This window comes from Acipenser ruthenus, chromosome 33 (genome assembly GCF_902713425.1).
Source record: "Acipenser ruthenus chromosome 33, fAciRut3.2 maternal haplotype, whole genome shotgun sequence".
Taxonomy (NCBI): domain Eukaryota; kingdom Metazoa; phylum Chordata; class Actinopteri; order Acipenseriformes; family Acipenseridae; genus Acipenser; species Acipenser ruthenus.
Window position 1 is genome coordinate 1,572,592 of NC_081221.1, and position 10,542 is coordinate 1,583,133.

General features: G+C 39.1%; 1 pseudogene; it reads right to left on the minus strand.

The window, feature by feature from the left end:
• Positions 1 to 10,445, minus strand: LOC117433298 (SWI/SNF-related matrix-associated actin-dependent regulator of chromatin subfamily E member 1-like; annotated as a pseudogene).
• Positions 10,446 to 10,542: the final 97 nt, after the last annotated feature.

A 10,542-nucleotide genomic window follows, 5' to 3' on the forward strand; every position in this document is an offset into this window, starting at 1 on the left:
CTATTCTTTCTTCTTGGAAGCAGCTTCCTCGGGTCCCGATTCTGCTGGAGGTTCTTCAGGGGAAGCGCTGTTGCTTTCAGAGCCGGTGTTGCTGTCGCTTGTGCCCTCTTCAACCACGCTGTCCACCTCCCCCCCAGCACGCTCTTTGTCTTCTCCTCGCTGTTCTGTTGACTCTCCGAGGCTTCCTCTGTCCGGGGCTCACCTGTAAAACAATTCATTTGTATACATTTTGTTTTAAATTCCAATTCCAACAAATTGATCAAAATTTCAAATGAGCAGTATTGTCAAAACAGGCTTCTCTCAGTGGCAACACATTACTTAAACTGAAGGCTCTGTTAGACCAATAAATAAATAAATAAATAAATAAATAAATAAATAAAGCAGTTGCAAAACATCACAACAATTATGTCTAATATATGAATTCCTTCAAAGGGAATTGGAAATCGATTTAACAAAAGGCATTGGAATTGAAAAAACAGGAAAATCTATTACACTGCCAGTAATAAAATAGAGCAAAACGTTACAATTCTACTGTGGTGCGCCATGCAGAGGAAACACGAGCATAGCGGCAAATCTAACTGAACGCGTGCCACGTGTTGAATTACAATTCGAGAGAGAGACTTGAGGCTTATGTTCATTTTTCTAGTTTCTAGACTTCAGTTTCCTCAGGACTGCAGATGCATTGGACTAAAACATGCTCCAGTTGGAACCAATTGAGGTTTCTGGAAAACAAAATGAATCCGCACACCTCTATGTGTGTCTGCCACCCCCCAGCGCTTGGACCACTTCTGTTGCATATGTGCTTTATTTGGTATGTTGGTATCCACTCTTACTGTCCAACACCAGTCACAAATACTTAAACTGCTTATCAGACCTTTGCAACATCTGCAAGTCGCCTTAATTGGACCAATTAAGTGCTTATTACAAGCTTAATTGGTCCAATTAATGGATTGTGTACAGATATTATTTAGCTTTAAAAGGTGGGAGTGTAATCAAATGATAAAACAGACCGCAATAATATGTACTATTAGTGGTATTTAGATAGGACTTGCCACCAGGGGGCACTGTGGTACCACATACCAGGATGGCAAAAAGCTATTTCTACTCAGAAGCTGCAGTAACCTCTACATTGAATGGAATGTAGTTTGGACAGAAAAATGCTTGGGACACATTATACCTCGGTGAACCTTTAGAACAAGCACTTCACACCAGTTAGTAGTCTTGGCATGTCATTTTTCTTTAGTATACTGAAGGTTTAAAAAGGAGACAAAGCTAGCCATGTCTTTGTTACACCGATAAGTCAGATATTAGAATAATGCTATGTCCAAGACTTAAGAAGTCTTTACAAAATGATTTAAAAAGTCTTGGGCTCAACAGTGGTACAATTGATTTCCTATCCAAGAGAACACACGCTCCATACAGAATGGCACCTGGTATTCTGCCTGGCCTAGCTGTGGAGGCTGTGAGTATACTGAATCACTCACCTGTTTCACCCATTCCAGGTTTTACTGTGAGCTTGATTAGCCACAGCATATAGGTAACAAGCTATGCAAATGACAACTTGTGAACACATCTTTACAATACACACACAGTTCTTTAAATAAGCCTTCCAATTCAGGTTAGTAAATAGGACTGCTGTTGCTTTTTACTTCTTACAGCATGGAAAACCAGATGGTGCCTAAAGCCCCTTTCACACTGGCAAGCTGTACCCAGGTCGGAACCTACCCAGGTCGGGACCTGGTGTCTTGCGGGTCAGCTACACGATTTCACACTGCTTTTGATAAAGCAGGGTCAACCAGGGTGACAGAAGCAAATACGGACGCTTCTCTGGATTGAACCGTTGACTGGAGCAAATGTTTCTTCACCCCTACTGCAATCTGGCTCATAGCGTGACTCAATTAACAATGGCTGTTTGTTATTTTGTCAGCTTACGAATGGCCGTCATGGATTTTGTCTCGCTCGACTCAGGTACGTGGTTTGACACTACGCCGGATTGTGACCAGGGTAGCCAGAAACCAGGTTGGGACATGGGTAGTGGTGCCAGTGTAAAAAGGGCTTAAGAGTGCAAACCTACATTCACTTTGCCATTCGCTGCGTTTGAAGTATACGGTACTTAAATCTTCTGCATTATCGTAACAATGCTAGTAGTTTTTGTATTACATAAAAAATAAGAAAGGATGATTAGACAGGGGTTGGCTAGATTCCTATCGTTGCTGGGTAATAACAAGCATTTTTCAGTTGACAGTACGTGAAGGAAACTTGCCTCAAGCATGGGTGGATCAAGCTAGCACGTCAACCAGTCTGTCAAACCTTTTAATGGCCTCATACAAAGCCATTATCCATTATTACTGCATTTCTAAAGTCACTTGTCCTTTCAATAAAAAAAAATGCCATTAGCAATATTCTGTTAAAAGAAGCTTCTCATTGCTGCAACAAATGACTCAAATTGAAATTGCTATTAGTCAATAAAAAAAACAGTTGAACAATCACTACAATTATTTATGTCTCTAAAATGTCAATTCCCTTGAAGGAATTGTAAATTGATTTAAAAAAAAAGTTAAGTTGAGAAAATCCATTGCAAGCCACCGTCTGGCTCGAAGCCACGGCAAGGTCAGAGGCTAGGTGAACCACTCACTCCTTTGAAAGTATAACCAGTCTGTTTCAGCCTTGCAGTATGTAAATTAATGAGAATATTATTGGTATTTCTGATTTAGTTTACCTTTTCTGCTTCGTATCCATTTAAGTACTCCTGCTTTTCTTCATCAGTGAGGTCTCCACATCCCACCAATAATCTTCCCTATCTCCCATAGCTTCAGGTCTGGATTCGAGGCTTTCACTTGGTCCCAAACCTATAGGAAGAGTCTCCGGTTAGCTAATCGGTAGCCAAATTAATAAATATTTTGAATGCATAGCTGTGACCTAGCCTGAACTATAAAATCAATTCTTTATAGAAACACAGACACACATTCACTTAATATAAGATTCAGTAAATAGAGGGGACGTTTTATAATAGATTATTGTCAAATCAAGTGCACACTTCATTTTTTAAACATGCTACTGCTTGTCTCTTTAAATCAAGTTGGCAAGCATACCTTTCTGCTATATCTTATGTAGGGCATCAATGGCTTATCCGGAGGTTTTTGAATTGTAATCCCTGAAGAATTCTAAAAACGACAACAAAAAATAAACCAATTATACAGGGCTCTTAAATAGATTAGGTTTATGTACAGTAGTTAAGGATAAAGAATGAAAGATGTTCAGGCAAGATAAATAAAGCAAAATGGAGCTGGCAAAAGCTGGTTTGCAAAGCAACACATGTGCATCATCATACATGTTCCACTATCAACTTGGACCAATAGCAGAACTTCCATACAAACAATTTTTTAAAATACATTTTGTAATACAAATTCATCCATTTGGGGTACAGTGTTAATAAGCATACAAACAATTAACTTGGCTGTGTTTGAAAGTATAATCTTGGTTACACTGCTAGGATCCTGCAGTTTCATATGGGTTAAAATGAATACATACAGAACATGTGCATTACAAACAAACTGAATATGCACACACATTATATATATATATATATATATATATATATATATATATATATATATATATATACTTATATACACACACACACAGTTAATGTGCATTATAAAATAGTAAATGAAACTAAGAATCTAGAATGATAAAAATAAGAACATTTGAAAAACAAAGTTATACTAACAAAGGTCCTACTTTTAATTTAATTGCAATGAGAGGGATTGCTAGGTACTTCACTAAACTGAAAAGTTCATACAGGTTTGTTAACAGCGGAGGTGGCGAGTGGATCTTTCAAGGTTTTGCTCTTTTTGAAAGAAATAACGGGGAAAAAAAATGAATAAAAAGGAATATTGGTTAAGAACAGCATCCACAGGGTAAGTTGAAGCCAGTTTAAGGTTCAAGGTGATAACACAAAAGAGAGGAAAAAAAAAAAAATTAAATAATTCCATTCACTGGCTCATTTCAAAAAGGGTGTTTTCTGAGCTCCCTTGTTCTCCGGGGGGGGGGGGGGGGGGGTGGAAGTCATTTTATTTCCTACTGTTGCCCGGCTGTTGCTGCCTGAGTTGCCCCCCAGTCTGTAGTTGTTGCACGCCAGATGGTTTTATGGGTTGTATCCCACAAACCCTGGGGTGCTGGGCATTTGCTGATGGAAACAAATGAAAAAAAAACACAAATGAGAAATCAATACAAAAAAGAGGCAGAAACTAAAAGAAAAAAAAATGGGGAGGGGTATGGTCTGATTACACATGCATGCAAAAGCAAACACTTTTCAAATCAGCAGCAACAGCAACGCTGTCTAACATTTTCATCACTGTGAGTAACGGTAAACCACAAGCAATGAACGAGAAAGTCAAAATATATGTACCGGTATATATAGTCAAGTTATTGAAGTTAAATGCCATTCATGTAGCTTAAATTGGGGCTGTGCCTTTTACTGAAGATACTTTCAATGTTTGTGAGATTGCAGACAGTTAGTTAAAACATTTAAGACTAGGAGGATGAACAGTGTTTAATTACTTTACAGGCCATTTGCATTCCTGTTTTGAGTTTGGAATATTTACTGTTGTAGGGGCTGGGGCAGGGGGAGGGGCATAGGATGGCCTTTCTGTATAAGAATTCTGAAAAAAGACACAGATGAAAATTCATAATTTGAATCAAATCATAGACTTATACAGCGAATGCACAATAATGAGTTTGAACATGAACGATCAGTACACTAAGGCTCTGGACTCTTGACCGGAGGGTCGTGGGTTCAATTCCAGGTGGGGGACGCTGCTGCTGTACCCTTGAGCAAGGTACTTACCTAGATTGCTCCATTAAAAACCCAACTGTATAAATGGGTAATTGTATGTAAAAATAATGTGATATCTTGTAACAATTGTAAGTCACCCTGGATAAGGGAGTTTGCTAAGAAATAAATAATAGAAGCAAGGTGCAACTACCTCTTGCAATACATGTCATCAAATCATGGCTAAATTTAACATTCTGCAGCTGCCAGGCACAACTGATAATTGGCAATTTTCTCCATTAAAACAGTAAATATTAGAATGGAATGGTGGATCTAAACTCATCTTCATGAAGACCTTTTCTTCATGTGCCAATGAAACCACTAACCAAACATATGACTATAACCATTTACATTTCCTTATTATATATATATAGGACACTATATTCCAAGCACATGAACTGAACATTCTTACTTGACATCTTGGCTGATGGAGGGAAGAGATCAAGCTATTCCACTGGCGTCTGTAATAAATCAATCGTTTTTAAACAAAATGGTTGTGAACGTAATACCGAGTGAGAAAACACAGCTGACTCCCTCCTCCCCTCCCCTCTCTGGTAAAGTTTGTGATCCAGGTTACACAAATACTAAAGAGTCCATACACATGGGGCTGATCCCCCAAAAATGTTAATAAAGAAATCCCACCCTGTATCTAGTTGAAAAACTTTTGTTTGGATACATTTTTATTTATTGGCCTTCAGATAATATTAAGTTTGGTATGTCACAGCCTGTGTCCTTAGGGCAGATTTCTAGAGTTTTGTAGGGTCTGCCACAGGGCTTCCTTGAGTCCTAAACCCTGCTAGGTACAGACGAGGATTGCAGTATAAACACTAACCGGCCATGCCTTTTGCAGACATTAAAGGTTTGCTGACATGAGGGGGTTTAACAGTAGTTTTGAGCAAATACGAGAAGTGTCCAAAAACAGGAGAATTGACAGGTCTCAAGTAAAAACACCTCATTCAGCAGCAGCCCAGTCAGAAATTTCAGTTAGTGGTTTTGTGTAAAATAAAATCGGACATATTCCCCCCAGCGGAATCCCTAACTTTATATAGACATTAATTATTACAATGCCTTCCATTGGTTGTGGGTTTTGTCTTGGTTCTCAAGCAACCAAAGCTTCTTCAAAAGTTTTGTCAACACTGTTGCTTTGACTTCACTTTTTGTGAGTTTGTTTATAATCACTTTGTACCTCAGTAATTAAAGGAGATTGCAGCTGGCCACCCCTTCAGTAAGTTTACCATTATTTGTTTCATTATTAATTCATTTTTTTCTGTTTTCAAGTTTGTACAGTGCATTCTATAATCCCCCATTGTGATTGTACACTTTTATATAAAGAAAACATTCATAAAAGATATTGGTGGGAGTGGAAAGAAAACTTGCTCTGAATGGCACAGTGGCTGCTCAAAAACAGGTTTTCATTACACAGGTGTTCAAGTTTGGTCTTTAATCCTTTGCCAAGGGGATATTATTTTTTTGAACCAGGAGATTACTGAATTATTTAGAAGTCTTAAATGCAACAGCTGTGATGTGTAATGTTTCTTTTAACAAAGCTGGGCTGTCACTCTGTCTGAATGTGTCCACTAGCTAGACAATTAAATACAGAAGGTATACTGATAGTGAGGGATAACCAAGGCTTTTACCCGTTCAGCCCTGAATTATTTTTTGGTGAGCTCTAAAATGTGAAATTAAATGATATAATTAAAAGAAAAACTATTTTATTGAGATGGAATGAAGACTCATTCCAGGTTTTAATACAAGCCCCAGTGTGTATAGTGTGGCAGAGCAGGGCTCTGCCCTTGGAAATACTGGCAGGGATGGAGTTAAATTCTTCTCCCTGCACAGGTTGATTGCGTCAGGTGCGAGCAATCATTCAATCAATTATCCAATTAAACACTCAGCCACCTGTCATAAAAGGAGGACACAGCCTCCCATGGAGGGAGAGTTCTAGAAGGAGAGGAAGTAAGAGTGTTTTTCAGACGAGAGCCAGAGGGGGTGGAGCTGCCGTCCCGCGAGCCAGAGGGGGTGGAGCTGCCATCCCGAGAGCCAGAGGGGGTGGAGCTGCCGTCCCGAGAGCCAGAGGGGGTGGAGCTGCCGTCCCGAGAGCCAGAGGGGGTGGAGCTGCCGTCCCAAGAGCCAGAGGGGGTGGAGCTGCTGTCCCGAGAACCAGAGGGGGTGGAGCTGCCGTCCAGAGAGCCAGAGGGGAAGGCGGCTGAAACCCCTCAGCCTGAAAAACACTCTTACTTTCTCTCCTTCTAGAACTCTCCCTCCATGGGAGGCTGTGGCCTCCTTTTATGCCAGGTAGCTGAGTTTTTAATTGGATGATTGATTGATTGCTCCCACCTGACGCAATCAACCTGGGCAGGGAGAAGAATTTAACTCCATCCCCGCCAGTATTTACAAAGGCAGAGCCCTGCTCTACCACAATAGGTATACCAAGCTCATGTGTGAAACTCATAGTAAAACCAGTAATAGATCAAACTTGCTTTAGTTTTTAGTTTTTCTTAAAGCAGCTTTTTCTTATGGAGATTTTTCCTTTATTGCTTATCCTGTCCTATCAGTCACACTCACTGCAGTCGGGCCATATAATAAGTAACTATAATATGAATGCCCTTCATCACACAGGTCCTGAGTTCCTCCTCAACCAGCTGACCCGCTATGTCTCTGCCCGCAAGCTGAGGTCCTCCAACTAGCCTGTTTGTTATCCCCAAGCAAAAGCGCCCCACACTTGGAGAACGCTTGTTTAGCTTCATGGCTCCGACTCTTTGGAACTCTCTCCCAGCTTTGGTGCATGATGCTCCCACCGTCACTCGCTTTAAATCAACTCTCAAGACCCACCTGTTCTCTCTTGCTTTCCAAGCTCTAAGCCTGATCTCTGCTATTAGCTGCTGTGTTGCTGCTACTATTTCATGTATTATGCTACTATCATGTATTATGCACTTTCCACTGTATTTCATGTATTATGCATTATTATATTGTAAAAGACTAGCACCCACTCGGGTTCTTGCCCCTTTAAAAAAAACTGATCCAACACAGGAATTGGAGGTTCAGCGCTTACGCGAACTTTTAATAATACAAACAAAACAAAACACAAAATAAACACCTAGCTTTTTACAAGCACTAACTAAACTTACTGGAACACCCTGACTACAAGTGGGACGGCTAAGCCGTTTCCCCACCAAACACAACACCAGAAACAAACTCAAAACAGGTTTAAATTTCACACTCTTTACCTCGCGACTGCTCAGAAGCAGAGGACCTCATCTGCCTCCTTCCACTCAGCAGCCTCGAACAAACGCACTGCTCCCCCTTTTATACCCTGCACCTGGCTCTGATTTAATAATAAGCACCAGGTGCAGGGGATAATTAAGCAATGAAACAATAAATCAAAAACAATGAAACAATAACAAATACAATACAATTAAACTAAACAAAGGTGCCTTTCGCACATTTAACCCCCTCCCTGCTGTCTTACAATATATATATATATATATATATATATATATATATATATATATATATATATATATATATATATATATATCTGTATTTAAAGTATTATGGATTTTCTTGTTGTTACTGCATCTTGTAAAGCGCTTTGTGATGGTGGTTCACTATGAAAGGCGCTATATAAAATAAAGATTGATTGATTGATTGATTGATTGATAATAACCTTTACAGGGTCTATTTATGAGAGGTTTTGCAATCAAAAACTTCACAAGGCTTTTTTTTATTTCAATCTAAAATTGAATTTGTTTATGCCACAAAAATGCCTGGGTTACATTTCAGTCGTGTTGTTTCTTACGTGAAAGTTTTCCCAATGTGCATAACTAACCTGAAAACAAAAGGGTGACGCCTCTAACCCTAAGGCAAGGATAGACCGCAGTGTTTCAAAAAACAATTCCAATAAAATGTTCCCCAAGAAATCATCTCTTTCGTGAGAGCCGCCCTGCCTCGAAACTGTTCCCAAGAACCAAAGGGTTTTTGATGCCAAAGCTGCTAGTGATTTACTGAGACATCAAAACCATATTTTAATAATATAATTTTTATAATAACCATTTAGTGCTTGCAAAATGCTTTGACAATGTTGTGCAATTACAGGCGGATGAATTTTCAAGGGGGGATTCTAATACCCTCAAGGATTTTTTCTATATGTAGTGTGATATGCATACAAATGCACAGTGCCTGTGTACCCAATATAGCCTTGTCGCCGCTGTGGAACTTTAAATGCAATAAAGTCAAACTACTCTGAACTTTAGAACTTCAAATGAATGTATTTACATAAGAAGACTAAAAATAACTTGATGGCAGACCTGGTGTTAATGGGGTAATTGTGCCATCTGTAATTAACTGCAATTTACAATGTAATTGAAATTGATTTAAACCCTGGCACACCTGAGTAGTTGTAATTGTAAATATAGCTTATAATTCATAGATACCGGTTCAAATACACATTGACATTCCATAACTATTCTTGTAATTTTAACCACTTTTAGTGACCCCATTTGCTTGGGAAAGAAAAAGTTATGGTATGTTTCTGTATTTGTACCTGTGAATACTGCTTTGGTTATTTAGGAGACAGAGTAAACTTGTTACAGTGTGTATATGTTTATGCTGTTTATGTTGTGCATTAATCCTAGGAGGCTGTGTGGTTCAGTGGTTAAAGAAAAGGGCTTGTAACCAGGAGGTCCCCGGTTCAAATCCCACCTCAGCCACTGACTCATTGTGTGACCCTGAGCAAGTCACCTCACCTCCTTGTGCTCCGTCTTTCGGGTGAGATGTAATTGTAAGTGACTCTGCAGCTGAAGCATAGTTCACACACCCTAGTCTCTGTAAGTCGCCTTGGATAAAGGCGTCTGCTAAATAAATACATAATAATAATAATCAATGCACTGGACTGCTGATGTGGGGTCCTTGAGCTTATCGATTTCAAAATATAAATGCATGCTGTTTTCAAAATTAGCAGTCTCTGTAAACGCTAAGCACACCAGTATGAATGCATGCAGCCTTAAACCGATACAGTATCTGAGACTGCAGCTCAGTGCAATGGACAGTGTGTGACTGATTTAGCCAAGCATTTAAAACCCATATAAGCACTCGCTGAACCGCTTACATGTGGATGTTTCTGCAATCAGGTGCTGGCAAATAACTGCAAACTGAACCGCATCAGAAGCAACAGATGCACACACACAGAGACATTCTTTTTGAGCTTCAAAAGTTATTTTTTAAAGGTATGTAAAACCTACATTTTCTGTTTGCTGTCATATAGAAAACCCACCAAATGTTATGTAAAACGATTTTGTTGTTGTAGTTGTATATACTGTAAAGCTTACTGATTTTACACGATTAAAACTTGAACCTGATGTTGCGAAAATCACAAATAAAAAAACAAATCTTAGATTCATTTTTGTTTTTTCATACTTATATAGACAGAGTAATTTTATTTTGATGTAGGTATATTGTATTTAAAAAAAACAAAAAAAACAGTTGAATTATCATCTCTGTGCCCTCACACACCATTTCCCCCTACCTCCGTGATTTCTAGTACAAATTTCCGTGACAAAATCCCAGCCTTAACTACAACACCCAGTTCTTCATCGGCAATTAGTGAAGCCATCGTTTACAAAAGATAATGACAGGCTGAAAGAATGAACCGATAACACCGGCTGGGTCAGAAAGAAAAAAAAACTATACACACTTTTGTTGCGCAAATA